The 17,466-nt window shown below is 40.9% G+C and overlaps 2 long non-coding RNA genes across 4 annotated transcripts in view; one reads left to right on the top strand and one right to left on the bottom strand.

Annotated features, from left to right (window-relative positions):
• LOC142829994 (uncharacterized) overlaps positions 1–14,327 on the bottom strand; it is a 173,932-nt gene extending 159,605 nt beyond the window's left edge. For 2 of the 3 annotated variants that reach the window (XR_012904995.1, XR_012904996.1), the window contains exons 1-2: positions 14,179–14,327; positions 4,094–4,245 (exon numbers count right to left, since the gene is read on the bottom strand). This is a non-coding gene — a long non-coding RNA (uncharacterized LOC142829994). The remainder of the gene's footprint in view (positions 1–4,093; positions 4,246–14,178) is intronic. The other variant, XR_012904997.1, reaches the window with a different exon arrangement.
• The window catches only part of LOC142829995 (uncharacterized), a 297,656-nt gene that overhangs the window by 35,168 nt on the left and 245,022 nt on the right, over positions 1–17,466 (top strand). The window lies entirely within an intron of this gene.

The following is a 17,466-nucleotide window of genomic DNA, read 5'->3' as shown; positions in this document are numbered from 1 at the left end:
AGCCTACAAAATCCAGAGAGATTCAATTGGGGTTGGTCCTGTTTTGAGCATTTTGCTGGACTAGATGATCTTCTAAGGAAGTTCTCTTCCAAACCTAATGTTCAGAGATGCTATTAAAATGATTGTCTGGAAGGCTACATGTGTCAATGCGTGCTGTTAAGTGATCTTTTTGAAGAGGTGCATGTGTCTGAGTGAAGTGTGGAGTGAGGCATGGGCTTCTATACGTCTTGGGTCTGAGGTATTTTGTGTGAAGAGGAAGAGGATGTTTGTGAGTGTGGGTTTTCCATGGGAGGAGTGAATAGGTGATGCATTCATAAGAGACCTGAGGCAAATGGTGTTAAGAAGGCAAAGTATGAGTCAGAAGGGAGGAACATAAAACTTAGCCTTTTAGTGCCTGGCCATCTTTTAGGTCTGTGTTTATACAATGCTTAGTACAACGGGGTTCTGATCCATGACATGGGATCCTAGGCCCTAATGCAATACAAATAATAAAAAGGGTGATGGAAGAGAATTGAAAAGAAAATTAAAAAAACATTATCATTGAAGGTAGGTAGAAGGAAAAAGAATATGGAATTGTGGGGAGTGTGACAAGGTGTGCACATCCAACACTAAAGCAGGTGGGGTTAAAACGATGTGGGTGGAAGAAGACTCTAACCCCTCCACCCAAACTGGGTATGCTCCAAATGCTAGATCAGTATAAAAGAGAGCTGCCTAGCTCCTTCTGCACTAGCCACCAGAGAAGTAAGGACCTTCAGCAGGAGCTCCAGAGTCGTGCCAGATGGAGCCCTAGATGACTGGAGCCAGGAATCCTAGAGACTACTGTCAGCTACCAGCACCAGAGGACCCTTAGGGCAAAGCAGCTGCAGGGAAACCAGAGGACCCAGAAACCACATAGGACATCAATACTAGTAGGAAGTGACCCTGGGATGATGGAGTGGTATCTCTTCCCAGGTAAGCTCGGTGTGTTTAGGTCAGATTCCCCACCAAGCGAGTGGTGCCACTCTGCCACTCACAGGGTCCTGGGTCGGGACCCAGTGGAGTAGGATGGACCCAAGTCCCCGTACCCGGGGCTTCTGCCCCCAACTTATTGACACTGCCTTAAGTTAAGGGCTCCTCATTTTAATGACTCAGGTTTTTAGACTGCTTTGCCCTGAGTTAAAGTGCCACACTGCCCTGAACTAAGGGTCATCCTCTATTGACTTTAGCTGTTAGGCTGTACTGCCCTGAGATAAGGACTAATCCCCTTGACTTTGGCCATTAGCATGTACTGTCCTGAGTTAAGGGCTACCTTATTGACGCTGGTCAATGAGCTGTGCTACCCTGACCTAATTGGTTACCCTATTAAAGATAGCCATTAGGCTGTACTAGCCTAGGCCAGGTGTTATTTTTCACCAACTAAAAGAGATTTCTGATGACCTGTCAGCTGACTAGGTGACGTCCACTGCCCTGGGTGCCTGCACCCAAAGGGATATGCATACGCCTCAAAAGGGAGGAAGTGAAAAAAACTGGACTTATTGAAAATGCAAATGAAAACATGAAATTGGAGATGTCAGAACCAAATGATACCAGAAATGAAAGAAAATTGTAGCAAAGGACCAGAAAAGGTAAAGAAGTGGAATAAGAGACTCACACATTTAACCAGTTCATCACTTGGTATAAAATAGGGTAGCTCTATTTGGCCTAAATGGAGATGAACAAATGAACACCAACTAATCTCCATTGAAACCATCATGATTATGCCAGTTTCCATCAGCAAGGCCAGATCCACACCCTACATGCCCATCTAATCATGAAATTATAGTTCCCTTTAAACTGCAATGTTAAATTGAAATAACTGTCTCTTCTGGGGAAACAGTTTGAAAATATTTAGACTGCTCTGGAATATGACATGAGAATAGTCACTTGTGATAAAGAATCTCAGAGGGGAATGGGGGAGCTAATCCAATTTAAATTGATAAGTGTAGTCAGTAGATCTATGCCTTAACTGCAAAGTTATCGATACTCTTAAAAGGGAGAAAATTATGGAAGAAGCATAATAATAATCCTTTGACAATCCAGACCCAGCCCTACTGTGAGAAAAATCACTTTTTGAAGAAAATATCAAATTCCTCCTCATTAGCTTGCTGTATGTAATGTGTGTACAGTAGTAAAGTGTATCATTTAAGTAAAAATCTGTTCCTGGCAGACTGACAAAAGTAATTTAAAAACTGTCTTTGTAATTATCTCAGCCATGGTAAGCAGAAATGTTTTATCCAGACACTGTTTAGCAGCTGGGGGTTATAAGCACTGAATTATAGATTTAAAGAGGTGCATTAATGATCAGTAGTATTAGTGGTAAAAAATGGACATCGCTAGTAGCTGCGGTGTTAACGCATGAGCCACTACTGCCTGAGCTAACTTCTAAAAGTCTGAGGTCCTATTTCTGCTGCTGACAGCCCATATGCAAGACCCAATGAATGCTGAGAAAAGAGTTTAGTCATTTTTAATCTGGCTCGCAGAAGCAGACATATGTGCTTGGCTGAAGCCCCTTTGACAAGTTTTTGCATGAAACCAGATTGCAGGATTGTGGTCTCAGCCAATTCTAGCAAATTCTCTAGCCAGATAATTTTCTGTGATGCATGATAACAAAATTTGCCAATATTAACAGTCTCAATATTTGCACATACACTTTCTTAAAACTGTTTTTTCTCCCAATCCTGACAGCTGTGTGGTGTGACTAAACTGCAGTGTGTGCATAAAACTTACATTTACCTGGAAAGTAAGGTTTGTCTGAAATTATAAAAGGGAAGGAAATTGAACTCTAAATTAGAAGATTATTTTCCAAAGTAGGGAGAACCAGTGAGAGAGCCTCTTTGAAATATACATAGAAAATGTATGATAGAATAGGAAATAAATTATGGAGAAGGGAACAATCATACATACTTTTAGTATATGCTAGAACAGAAAATAAATAAACGGAAGGGTTTTTTGTATTAAGTGAAACACCTTCATTGGTAAAAAGATGGACTGGATGGGCTGATTGATATGATTCTAATACACATTCCAAAGCCTGTTCAGTGTATTATAAACTTATGACATGTTTACATCAGGTTGGTTGGTTTGTTTTTGAGAACTAGAGTTGAGATTTTTCTCCCCAGTGAGAACATAGAAACAATGTCTCTCACCTTTCATAGGGAAACCAAAAGATGTTCAGATGTTACTGAAGCTAAGAGTTCCTGCTATGAGTGGAATAGTGTGCAGTTTAAAAATATTCTGTAACTTTAAAAGATTGTGACAAGTGAAGGATCTTCTTGCAGATGCCATGTTTAGTCTGTAAATTTTTAACCAACTTTGATTTTTTTTCATCTCATTATTTACCTTTTTAATATTTCATAAAATATACCTATGTTAAGACTGTCATAAAACCTATCCATTTAAAACTGTCATAAAATATACCTGTGTTAAGTCAGGTGTCTTAAAGCCAACAGTGTCTGATTAAATGCACCCCAGAATACTCAAGGAGCAGATTGAGGTGATACCTCAGCCATTAGCTACTATCTTTTGAAATTTCATGGAAAGACATGGAAAAGGGCAAATATAGTGCCCATGTATAAAAAGGGAAATAAGGACAATCCAGGGAATTATATACTATTCAGTTTAATTCTGCACCTGGAAAGATAATAGAGCAAATAATTAAGAAGTCCATTTATAAACCTCTAGATGATAATAAGATGATAGGTAATTGTCAGCATGGATTTATCAAGAGCAAATCATGTCAACCAATTTTATGTCTTTATTTGATATGATTATGTCTTATAAATAAGGGGAAAATGGTTGATGTGATATATTTTGAGTTGTAGTAAATAATTTGATACAGTCTCCCATGAATTTCTCATAAATAAACTAGGGAAATACAACCCAGATGGGGCTTATATTATACTGGGTGCTTAACTGTCTGGAAAACCATTCCCAGAGACAAGTTATCAATGGTTCACAGTCATGCTGGAAGGAAATCATGAGTGGGATTCCACAGGAATTAGTTTTGGGACTGGTTCTGTTCTATCTTTTCATCAATGATTTAGATCAGGGGTTTTAAAAGTTGTCATGGTCCCACCTGTGTAGGCTGCTGTTGGGTCATGAGATGCTTTGATTACCTAAATATCCAGCTCTGTTTGGCTGCAGTTCACCATTTCCAACTAAGGGGAGCTGCGGGAAGCTTGCTCGGGTATGCCTGTGGTTGCTATTTCAACTGGCATTCTGAATAACCTGTCATGAAAAGTAAAGAAATGTATAAACATTTATCCCACTAAATCTTTCCCCAAATGCCTGGTGTATTAAAATAAATACATTAAAAATAAACAAAGAAAGAGTTAAAAGGGGGAGAGGAGAGAAGGATAATTGATTTCCAGTAGTCATGGAAGAAAGAGCCTGATTTGCCAATCACTAATCATGTCACTGTTTGACCAGTCATCTCCAATGGGTCTAAATAGCAAAAAATTAAGAACGTACTTATCTGTAAGGTTTGGTCTTAAAAGAGCAAAAATATTATTTTTAGGATTAACGATACTTTCCTCTATGCTTTATACAGACTTCTTAATGCTTAATTTCTGGTCTATCACAGTACATTTTCTAAATATTTGAAAGGTACAATATAAATGTCAAGCTATTGCAATTATTGTTTCTTTGCTTTTAATATGGATTTGCAGACATAATCATAAATCTAGAGAGTAATGAATTTTAATCAGTTTTATCCCAAAAGCTGACCAGTAACAATATAGTCATGTAATTTTGCTGAATTACTACTTTACTTGCATTATGGTTTCCCCAAGCTGTCCATGCGCAGAGTTCAATGTTCAGTTTCAACATTTTGGAATATAAACTGGGTTTGCCTTATTAAGCAGCGTGTTTGCCATGTCATTGCAGCATAATAACTTAGCCTACCTCCATCTAAAAGTCAACACCATACTCAATATATGCACTTGGTACCCCTGTAATTCATTGGTTTTTGGTTGCACTCCTTTCATTTCACCTGATGATATCCTCTTATTGAACAGTAATCCTCCTTGTATAGAATGCAATCAGAGGACCTCTGTGAAGGAGGATAGTTCACATCCCACTCTGTTGCCTTCTGAGGGTATCTAAACTACACTGTTTTTTTGAAAAAACTGCTCTTTTTTGAAAAAAATTCACCTGCGTCCACCCTGCAATCACTTTTTTTTAATTAAATTTTAAGAATGCAAGGCGGTTTTCGACATTGGTAAATCTCAAATTACAAGGAAGATCGCCTTTTTCTAAAGAGCTCTTTTGAAAAAAGCCATGTGTGCACAGAACAGGGACATTTTTCGAAAGAGGCAATAAAAAAAGCACAGGCGCCCTGGTGGCCATTCTGTGAATAGCAACCAGGGCTTTCGAGCGAGCATCCACGCAATCTGGACACACTCTTTCGAAAAAGCAGATTGCTTTTTCGATCCGGTTTCTAGATGTTTATGCTGTCTTTAAAAAGAAGCTTTTTCGAAAGGAGCTTGCCATCTAGACGTACCCGAGTGATATATTTCAGTTCTTGGATTCACTGATTAGTTTACCTTTGCTTTTCCTTTTGATGCAGTTATTTTTATTGCTCTCCTTCTATTCTTACCTGGAGTTAACTGGTATCAGCATCAGGTTTAGAAGTGAAAAGACATAAATGAATATGTTGTCCTAATGATTGACCTCAGAGATGTTTATATCAGTCAAAAACTGCAGCCATGGCCTTTTCTCTGCTACCTGGGAGGGGTGCAATGAAACTCAAAGGAGTCTTGCTCACACTGGTTCAACCTTAATCTAATATACATTTTTCTGAATCACTAAAAATACATAAACTGAATCAACAATGTTCAACAAATTTGCCCAAAAGGATTATATATAATTTAAGGCTGCCTCGGGGATGCTTCAATTGGTGCTCTGGCAATTTGTTCATGTTTTCTTGACTGTATTACAAAGTGAATCAGAAAATGAAATCTGACTTTGTTTAATGTAGCAAGTTTTTATATTTATCCTATCTATTGGAGATATGCGGAATGTGGCTAGTATACTTTAAATAGCTAACACAGTCTGACCATGAAAGCATTTCAAGACTTTACAGTAAGGAGCCAGCTGTAAATACTTCAGTGATGTATAGTAATGAAAAACATGAAATTTTTAAATAGTATGAATGTTCATTGGACTAGCCATCAAGAAATTAAGGGAAATCTTGCTCCTCAGCATCAGCTTAACATACCCCCTATACTTAAACAGTGAGTAGGTGGTACAAAAAAACCCAGGATACTGGATAAATGTTCACCTTTATTACTGCAAGAACCACGTTTTTTATCCTTATAGACTGAGGGCTACTAAGAAAAATAAGGCTGATAGTATTGCCCCAGAGATAAAAGGGTAAAGCTACTTAATTTACGTGCAAGAGGAGAGAGAAATTCATGTTCCTTGTTCCATGTAGAATGGTATTGATCGCTAAAACTGTTTATTGCACATGCCTTTATTAAAATGGTCATATTTTAGGGCTGAATTAGTGTTGATTGTTTTATTTGCTGGTGTAATCACGAACAGTGTTTTATTTGCTGGTGTAATCACGAACAGTGACCGACTAAGAGCCCTGGCCACATTCATGCACCATTTTGCCAATATGCTTCAGGACATTCTTGTGCAGTACCTCTATTATCCGGATCAGTAAGACTTCTTAGAGACTGCTAGTTGTGCTAAATTGTGTAGTGAGGTGGAATAATGATTAACCCACTGAGGTCTCTAAACTGTGTTTTATTATAAGTGATTAAACTCAGGTGTTCAAACACAAGGACTGTTGAATCAATCCAGTGACGCTCCTGTCCCTCAGACTTGACTTCTTGAACTCTCACAAAACTTCAACGCTTCTCTGATGAGCACTGCCCCTTGCTGTATGCTCTTCTGATGACACAGGTATCTGGTTGCTCAAATTCCCTGCCCAGGTGTTCTGCCTCCCCCCTCCCGCCCCCACACTCACAAGCACAGCCCTGACTCTGGATTTCCCCATGCTGAACTACTTTCTGAATGAGTGGTAGCTTCCTACATGGTGAGCTTCCACGGAGCAATGGCCTCATGTATGGGGATGGTGGGTTTCATGTGGGTGTCCTGTCACCTGAGGGCACAGGTGAGCCACTCACAGAGCTCCGGGCTGGTGTTCTGGCTCATGCTGATCATCCCATACCTGCATGATGATGTGGTCCTACCAGTCAGAGCTCATCTCCCTCCACCAGAAGCAGTATACCACTGTGTTCAGGTAACTGAGGGGGCATGCACAGCAGAGGTGGTGCCAGGACTTGGCTGAGCAGGGCCCGTGGGCCATTCCAGGGTTTGTGCTCCTCGTCCTCCTCCTCCTCCTCGTCCTTCTCCTACAACATGTGGGCAGTCTGGAAGTACTGCACCAAGAGGCGTAGCACAAGAGCCATGAGCATGGCACTGCTTCGCTGCAGCTCTGGCTCCATAGTGGCAGTGCTCTGGTGTTCGCACAGGAGACCAAAGCACCAGAAGGTGTGTGCCCATTGCATCACTTTTCTGTGCTGGGGAGGGTTTGGAAGAATGCTTGGTGAGACACAGGCCTGGAGAGGAGCCCCCGAGAGTACGTGTCACCGTTTTCTGGACCAAGCAGCCACAGGAAGCATCTGCCTTCCTGGTGCCTCCCTAGAGTGTTTTGGGGGCTCTACATCTGAGACAGGCTCCATTAAATGTGGATGTGCTATTTCAGACTAATTTTGAAGCTTTCCTGTAGTGAAGAAATGCAAGTTAAAATTTTTAAATTGGGGGTTCTTAAGTTAAATTTAGTAATTTCAAAATAGTTTTATAGTGTAGATATGGCCCTAGGTTCTTAATGCCAGCATGTTTCTATCTTTTCCTCTCTTTCCTTCAAGATCTCTTATAGGGTCCATATACTTCTCTATTGGGCTTTCTGCTTATGAATTGTGGCTTGAAAAATGCAATCTGATTCTCCACTGAACTTCAGGAAGCAATCCACACTGCAGACATGAAGCAGAAAATCAACTTTGCATGTTTCCCATGACTACTCATGGTTCTGTGATTCAGCTTGGTTGATGCTGACATTAGCTTGAAGGATCTGATGGGAATAGGGCCCCACTTTACTTATGCAGTATGTGTACTGCCAGAGTGCTGATGTAAGCGGGGGAATGGTCCCGCTATTGTGGGGAACTTTCCTGGCTTCTATGCCACCTCGGTGAAATGGACCAGCGAAAGGATCTGAGTCCCCGCTCCCACTTCCTTTAACCCACGGCTTCCCTGATCCTGAGGGCTCCCCCTCCACTCTCTTGAGTAGCAGAGTCCTCGAAACCCCAACAAGGCTGGGCCCAGGTTTCCTGGGGCTTAATCCCTGACCTTGCACACTTCCTTGGCCCAGTGATCATTTCATAAGGTTCTAAGCAAAGAGAAAAGAATAAGAAAAAATAAGAATGGGTAAATGAGAATACACAGTCCTGCTCTGCAGCCCGGGGACATCAAAACAGCAGTCTGCAGAGTGTAAGGACAGTTCACAGTCTCTTCCTTAGAGGCCCCTTAAAGGCCCTGGATGTGCTGCAGGGGGGGCTGCAGGCTGGACATGCTTGCTCTGGCAGTGACCCCACAGCCTCAAGCTCTAAGTGGCCAGACCCCTCTCCCAGTCTGGCCTGCTGGGCCTCTTGGCTGGTGATTATCTCCCTGCCCAGAGCCTCTCCCCGCACTTTGCTGGTCCCAGCTGCTCACCACACCCAGCTGCATGCTGTGCTGTTTTGCCAGTCTCCAGCTCCTTGCATTGCTTCTCTGTCCCTTTTGGCTCTTTGAGCACTGCCAGTCTGCAGCTCAACACAGGGTCTGCACTCCTTGAGCTGTGTGTGCCTGGCTCTGTTGCTGCAAAACTGCCTCTCCACACAGCTTGCTCCTCTTAGCTGTGTCTCAGCTCTCTCCTTGCTCAGAGAGACCCAGAACAATCCCAGATCACAGGGAGGATGGGGCCTGGCTTCTTGCTTTCCTCACTGGCCTATCCAACCTGTCAATCAGACCGAGCTGGAGTGTTGGCTGCTTTCCATTGTCTCTGGGGTCTGTCAGTCTCAGGGCCCTGATTTCTCATAGACCCTTCCCCTTTTGATACTGGAAGCTGGCAAACCAAAAACTCCCACAGTTTTAGTAAGGGGCTAGCAGTCCCTTTACACTGACTTAGGAAGACACCCAAAGTGGCAGAATAAAACCAGAACAGCCTAACACCATCCCACTTTATGTAGGCTTACCAGAGATCTTTCCAAAGGGAAAATGTCTTTGTACCAGATTCTCCAGGGCATGGCTACTTGTCTAGTTATTAATATTTTGCAAAGGGAGTACACAGTGTTGTGTGGGTTTAGTAATATTTTGTTGCAATGTATAAATGACTACATAGCATTCAAGATGGTGATGTATCTCTCTGGGCATCTATATTTAAATTGTGTATATGTGCTCGATTACCTTTTTGTTACATGTTATTATATTTTTGTTACACTGAGACCTTGGCTCTCAAACCTATTTTTGTTCCTGAGCTGTAACTTACATGGAAAACAATTTATACATAGTGACTATTCAGTATTCATCTCCTTGGCATGCTGCCCATATAACTGCATGAATGTTCCTTATGAATATAAAATTATTCTGCATTATGCTCCATATAAGTAACCAATGGTGAATCTTTTGAATGTACTTATGTTTGGTACATTCTATTATTTTATCATGAAGTGTTGATGAAAACTCAAATTGTATTATGCTTCAGAACAATTGAGGAAACCACTATAACCCTTTGGGAACCAGAAAAATGGCTCTTATTTTTAGAAGATTTAAGCTGAACTTCTACAGAGTAAAGTACACAAGGCCTTCTCTGCTTCTTTTATCTCTGCTTTTGGGCTTTAAACCACAAAAATGCTTCAAGAAAAGATTTAAATACATTGACAGAGTAAAACTAAGCTTCAGGAAATAGTAAATGTCTGTGCTGGTTTATTGTATGCAAAGAAAAAGAGCAAAATGCTATATAATTAATTTGAAGAGATTAGAGCCCTTAAGCAATAACAAATGTAGCTAGTAGTGGTTGTTGTAGTATGCTCAAAAGATGTAGGTTTCCATAAAGTATAGGCCAGCATCTTTGTTCTGTCAGTGGCTATGAAAACACCACAGTATGTGGTAACCATTTTGAGTAGCAAATTGTCTGGCACACAATGAAAACTTGCTAATGGTATACTTGTGATTACGACATTTACATTCTCCCTGGCCATAAAAATTCAGTCTGTTGACTGCAACAGTCTTGATAAATGGTTATTCAAACCTTCATTGCATAGTGAAAGAAAACATTAAAGAACAAAATCTGACCATTACCATAATAAATTCTATGATGCTCTGAAGTATAATTTGGCATGGAAGACCTTCAGTCCAGTTCATCTTGGGAGTATGATGTATGTTATCCATTGGTTCCACTGTAACTAACAAAATTGTGCTTTAAAGTGATCTATGACCTCTAATGAGGATATAGGAATTTCAGCTATTAATACTGAGGTAAAGATCAGGCCTTAGCTGGATCAAAATTGAATTAGTTATTCCTGTTAGAAGTCCTTCTGCAGTATTTCAAGGTTTAAGCAGCTCACAGCTTTTTGTTTGTAGAAATTTAAGCACATCAAAATTTCTATTCTTCTTCAATCCTTCTTTGTAAATTTGCCACTTGAAAATATGAAGCCTGGAGGTGACCTGCTCAATTACTCTAGTTACATGCAGATAATCTTCATTGGTAAAGAAGCTGCTCTAGAGAGTAAGTACTCTGGATGAGGATTCCTGTTTTTATTCTTCAGGGACCTCTGTTCATACCTATGTTTGGTCTAATGCTTCGAGCATCAAGCTTTGGAGCTGAATAAAAAAGCAATAAGCTGTAGGGTGCTCTTGTGTTAAGATTTCATGTCATTGGTTCTACCTATATGAAGGAGGACAGCTCCATCCTGTCAGAAATAAGTGTCTACAGCTGTGCTTGGTCAGCACTCTTAATGCCCTAACAAGTCAGCTTGACTCTCTGATGCAGCACCCTGCCAGATTGAGGAAGCTATCGGGTTGGTTCATAAGCCCAGCAGTAGCAGATCACTTGCAGCTTCATACCTGTGGATTCTCTGTCTCCCTTGTTTGTCTCTCCTGCTTCATTCCTTCATGACTGCAGCTCAGATCATGCCTTGCACCCATCCTTACTACTGCCTTGGAACCAGCCATGCTCCTGGTTTCCCATATCCCTGGTATTCCAGTCTTGACTCCATTTCTGTCTTGACCCTTGTCTGGGGGAGACTCGGGTAATGTCCCAGTGTGTAATTTACCATGCCTTCACTTCTTGAAGGGTAAGACAGACAGGTAAGACAACAGCCATGTATGGCTTCTTTGAAACTTCAGCCAGATCTTTCTAACACTCCTTCACAAGTTATGAGGTCTTCTGTAAAAGGGACCTAAGGCCTATCATGCCATCTCAGCTTTAATTCTGCCCTTGATGTTGACATCCCTCAGGCAAATGCTTACAGGGGCTAAGCCTACTAACTGGCATAGTCCAGGACAGTAGGGTCCATCAAATCAGACTGCTGTGCCACAGAAATTTTCACCATAATCTCCCTTGGTGACCTTACTTGTTAACCCTACCAGTAAGTCACCCTTCTAGATCTCCTTATGGCCCTGTTTCAAGAAGAGCAGAGGAAAAAGAGGAAGCATTCTGACCCATGAAAGTAGCTAAAAGAGGAATAGAGAAAAAACTGCATCAACGGCTCCATTGATACGTCACCTTACATATTTCAACACTACTCTTAATCTGTACTGCTGCAGCTGAGAGTCTGTAAGGTCTCCCGTGTAGTTGCTGTATGTTAGCAGGAGAGAGCTTTCTCTCCAGCTTAACGAAAGCATTTTCCCACCCCCCACGAGCAGCAGTAGTTGTGTTAGAGGGATAACATCTCCTGCCAAACATAGCATCGTCCACTCCAGCATCGTCATTGGTGGAACATTTGATAGTGGGGTGTGTGTGTGTGTGTGGGGGGGGGGGGGGGGGGTTAAATACCACTGATTTAAAAAAAAAAGTTTTATCAATAAAAGTGTTACTGTAGTATAAGGTTCCCTGTAAGCTGTGCACCTGTACCCTTGCGTAGCAGTTTCCTGAGCTCTGCTCAGAAGTTCAAAGCTCCTATGCAGACAGAGAGCACAGCTGATTGACTGGTGGAGGGGCTAAACTGTTTGAGCCGAGGAGCTCCCAGAGCTGGTAAAAAGGGAGATAAGGAGACAGTTAGTGGCTGGGGGGTATGGGGAGTGAGTGAATAAGTAATTAGTTGGCTGAAGGGGAGGGGCGTGGAGTTTAGGGGTCCTTCTGCAGGAGAGGAGAGAGGCAGAAACTCTGTGCACTCAAGCCTACTGGGGAGTGGAAGATAAGGGACTGGCTGCAAAGGATAAGTGAGGGAAAGAGAGGGTGAGTGGGTGCTAGCATCTCTGCAGTGAGGTAGAGGCATGGGTAGCTTGTTTGGGGTGTCTGACTATCTGCAGTCCTCTCTGTCTAGGTTGTCGGGGGGGGGGGGGGAAGACAGGCTGCAAGGGAAGTGTGTGTGCCAGGACGTTTGCATGATAGCATTTCAAACAAGGTTTGCATAAGGTCTTAATGACTTAAGAAAAGAAAAAAAAAAAGCTTCTTTTAATGTTTTTGGAGTGTTGCAGACATCTAAAACTCTGAACTTAATGATTTTTTTTTAACTCTGTTACTGAACAATGCATGTATTTCATTAAGACCAGATCTTTGCTATTTGGTAGATTTCTAGCTCCTATGAGTGAGAAGTAGTACTGCTTGAGCTGTTAAAAAGGCTGATACATGTACTCCAAGGTAGTGTTAATTTTCTTTTTTATTTGATTTCACATTAAATATTGTAAGCATTGCTCTTTGTTAACTATATTAAAATAAAGGATCTTTTCTTCCACACATGTGGACTGCTTAAAATTATGTGTGTGTGCTGTATGTATTGGTGGTGCACGTCCTCACACGCACTACCTTACTATTGGTGGTGCACATAAGAAATTTCAATCTGCCCAAATCAAAATTCAACCTACCTTCGGATAAGGATAGAAAATGTTAGAGGGAACACTGGTGTTGTAGACAAAGCCTTAGTATATTTCCTAGGCCTGTTGAAGTGCTCCATTTAGCTTGAAAGGTTCTCTCTACCCAACTGAAATTAGTCCAATGATAGATATTACCTCATCCATCTCATCTCTCTAATATTCAGAATAACAGTGATTAGTTTGACTGACAATCAGGGACTCCAAATGTTCCTATTCTATTTGGCTGCATCTAGACTGGCATGATTTTGCGCAAATACTTTTAACGGAAAAGTTTTCCGTTAAAAGTATTTGCGCAAGAGAGCATCTACACTGGCACGGATGCTTTTGCGGAAAAGACATCTTTTGTGCAAAAGCATCCGTGCCAGTGTAGATGCTCTCTTGGTTAAAATGGCCATCAGAGCTTTCTTGCGCAAGAAATTAACTTGCTTGTCTACACTGGCCCTCTTCCGTAAAAATACTTGCACAAGAGGGCTTATCCCTGAGCGGGAGCATCAAAGTATGTGCGCAAGAACCACTGATTTTTGCCAGCGTAGACAGGCAGCAAGATTTTGCGCAAAATCTTGCCAGTCTAGACGCACCCTTTAATTTGTAATACAATACTTAATACCATGTTTGGAAGCTTCAGGGATAGCTGAGTTAGTCTATAAAGTGATACCAGACCATTTTTTGTTTTTTTTTTAAGTTTAATGCCATGTGCAGGGCTGTTCCCCACTCTGGCACTCTGAAGATGGGGGCCCGCAAGAGACCTGAAATACCTCGCCTCTATAGGCTCTGTTTACCAAAAACTTCTCAGAGGCATGCATAGACACACACAGACAGATCTCCTGTTTCTTTCCAGGACACAAGACTCAAGTCATCACCTTAAAAAAGGTGATTTTATTAACAAAACAGAAAGATATACTTGATAAAGCATATTTAGTTGCTTGGTGTTACAGAGCAACTGAGAAACAACTTAAAACAGAATATCTCTAGGAACATTCTTAGATGTGGCATAGAGTCACACAGAAAAGTTTAATCAAATAACCAAAACAAAGGAAAATATCCTGATTGTGAATAAACACCCCTTTCCCCTCTACTCACGATTGGTGTTGATCCATACTTCAAGGTCCAGTTCACTCTCATGACCAATATTTCTTAAACACATGGTAATTCTGATTACTGCATTTGCTCCCTCCAGCCCTTAACTTAAAATTCACTCTCAGAAGGAACAGGAAAGGTTTCTAAATACAATTCAGATTTCAGCACTGTATCCCCAGTGATTCTTCTGGCCCCCTGCCAACACCCTGGCTAGCTATCTGAGTTTAACCCCTTCGTCATTGGTTGCTGGCTAGCACTCCTCCTGCATCTTCAGGCTCTTAATGATTAAGACTTGAAAGTTTCCATATGGTTTTAGTACAGCTCTGATTGAAGAATTGGGCCTTTTTTGAGACATAAGATTTAGCTTTTTATTTTCTTGCAGAGATTTCCTATGTAGCATTTGGAGCTAAACAGAAGTCCCATTAATGCCCAGCTTAACATTAGACATACACAAAGGACTATTCCTTTAAAATGTCATTGCCACATTTACAGCTGATGAAATTGGTTACTGAGTTATTTTTTTCTTAATTCAACATGAGCACTGCCATTTATTATATTGCTTGTCTTAGTATTAATAACTATCATGTGTGCAGTTTATGAGCTGTCAAGCCCGTCAAAATAATCCTACCGCCAAAGTATTTCTGTTGGGTGGGAGCGAACACAGCATTACCTTTTTATGTTGACCACGGTGCTTCCTAGTCTCTTCTCCTTAGCCTTGTGACCCATATCTCTGGTTGTTTAAATGGAAGGTATCTGTCATTTATTACCAACTCTAATTTCCTCTCTAGCTTACACTGCAAATAAGACTTCTAGCTGTTTTTAATTTTCTCCTTCTGACAGCAAAAGATATATCTGCATGATTAAAATGCCAGATTTCTTTCTATCTGTTATCAATTACGTTAATTAAGAGAAAATAGCAGTTGAATTTTCACAGAAAAATGTAGTATTCTAAATTTTTGTTAATTCATAGCTGTCTATAAACTACCATTTCTCCCACACCCCACTTATTTTCCACTCGTCAGTTTATACATAATTAATATATGCTTCTCTAACACGTGTGCTGTGTAGTTACAGTATGCCTCAGTATGAAATATAGGCTCATTGGCTTTGCATGGTTCTGGTTGAAAAGATGATTTTTTCATAAAACAAATTGTGCTTACATGGCTAAGGCTACGTCTAGACTGCAGGCTTCTTGCACAAGAAGCTTTTATTGGAAGAGATCTTCTGCAAAAACATCTTGTGCAAGAGCGCGTCTGCACTACAAAAGCGCATTGAAAAAGTGATGCGCTTTTGCAAAAGACAGCGTCCAGACTGCATGGATGCTCTCTTGAAAGTAAGCTCTAATTGCTATGCACATAATAGCCACTAGTGCACCTGTGCTTTTTTCTCTTTCCTCTTTTTGCACAAAACTCCCCTCTTCCCTGTCCACAGACACCTTTTTCCGAAAGAGCTCTTTTGCAAAAAGACGTTCTTCCTCGTAGAATGAGAAATATCTATGCTGGAAAAACCCGTGTGTGTGTGTGTGTGTGTGTGTGTGTGTGTGTGTGTGTGTGTGTGTGTGGTGGTTTTGTGCCAAACTCTCACCCCCCCCCCCCCCAAAAAAAAACCCCATGCTTGTGGTGTGGATGTTCCATGAGGTTTTTTTCAGAAAAATGGCCATTTTTCCAAAAAAACTCTATATTGTAGACATCGCCTGGGCTATATGAATTCCAAACAGACCCTTGATTGTCACATTTTCTTTTAAATTAAACTGTAGACTACTTGGCTCACATTTTTTTTTTAAAGTTATAATCACCCTAAAGAGAGCACATTAATAGGAGAACCTGAAGGAACAGTAAATGGTGCTAGTGTCTATACTGACAGGCTCCAATGCAGGGTAGAGGCTAAGGGTGCTTCAAATAGGCTTTGGACTGAAATTCTGAATCCTCCTCCCATGGTTTCTGGATCGCCTCCAGTCTTCTAGGCCAATCCTACACTACCTTCTTCTCACCATCAAGGCTGGCTAGTTGTTCATCTACTTTTCTGGGCCTTTCTTGTGAGTCATTTGGGGCTGCCAGTGCTTTTACCTCCCTTCTCATTTTGACCCTGTTGCCTGTCCCATCTGTTCTTTATGTTCCACTCAGCTGCATACGAGCTGCAACAGTCAAAACAACAACAAAGGAATATTGAGCCCTGATCCTTCAAGTGTTTTTAGCACTAATTTAGTGAATAAAACCTGCCACCTATATATTTTCATAGCTTGGGAATTTATTTATTTTCATCCTGTGTCTGTCATTTTTCTATGTAAACTTGCCGAACTTCCATTTTTACTTTGCTGTAAGCCACTGTTTATTTTGTTACTTCTACAATTGCCTAGTTTATTTTTTTGCTTGATTTCTTAAAAAATTATCCACTTGCTGAAAAAGAGGCTTTAGAACCATTTTAATGTATTGCTGTCTAAAAAAATAGAAATAAAAATACAGCCTTGTATAAGGGATTAAAACTACAATGGGTAGCATTGTACAATGGGACACGAGCACCATTTAGTGTTCCTTCAGGTTTTCCTCTTTTTTTTGCTTGTTATCCAAAGGGCGAGACACACTGGAAACTCAAACAAAAAAACCTTGGATGTTTTACAAGACAATTTCCAATGTCAGACTTTGTATCTAATAATTCTATCCAGACTGAAGGATAGAATCATCCCTCCCCCCCTCCCCCTTCTGTAAATTCTCAGAGGGAGGATACGAAAAAGGGAAATTTAGTCAGGATTCTATCAGTTTTCCAAATTCTTATACGTGGCAGAAGAAAGGGTTCTTTTCTCCCTTTTCTTTCCACAAAATGATCATTTGGTCCTGCTTAAAACCCACAGAATCCCAAGGAACAGCAAGAGATTAGGAGCACCTCCGAAGATACACAGTCATCCCCAGCAGCCTCAATCCTTTTTTTTTTCTTTGGCATACCTTGGGCTCCTTCTGCCTCTGGAATTCTTTGAATCCAAATAGAAGGAGCTCAATGGTAAAGGTACGATAGTCCTATGGAATGTTTTTAGGGCTGGTAGGAACACAAAGTACATTATCTTAGCTAACCTCTGATCAACAGAGACCCACTGAGTCTATAATATCTGTTTATCTTGTGAACCTTAATCTGGAGGTAGATTTCCATAGACTCTTGTGAATGGAGACTAATGCTATAGAAATGGCTGGGCTTGAGGGCATGATATATTCCTACATTTTTAAGGGAAACTAAAAATTTCTATTTAACAAAAGAGGATTTTTGATGAAAATCTGAGAGAGAATTTAGGTGACATGGTAC

The sequence above is a fragment of the Pelodiscus sinensis genome, chromosome 1, assembly GCF_049634645.1.
Source record: "Pelodiscus sinensis isolate JC-2024 chromosome 1, ASM4963464v1, whole genome shotgun sequence".
NCBI lineage: Eukaryota > Metazoa > Chordata > Testudines > Trionychidae > Pelodiscus > Pelodiscus sinensis.
Note: the sequence above shows the minus strand (reverse complement) of the source record. Positions and strands in the feature narration are given on the sequence as shown.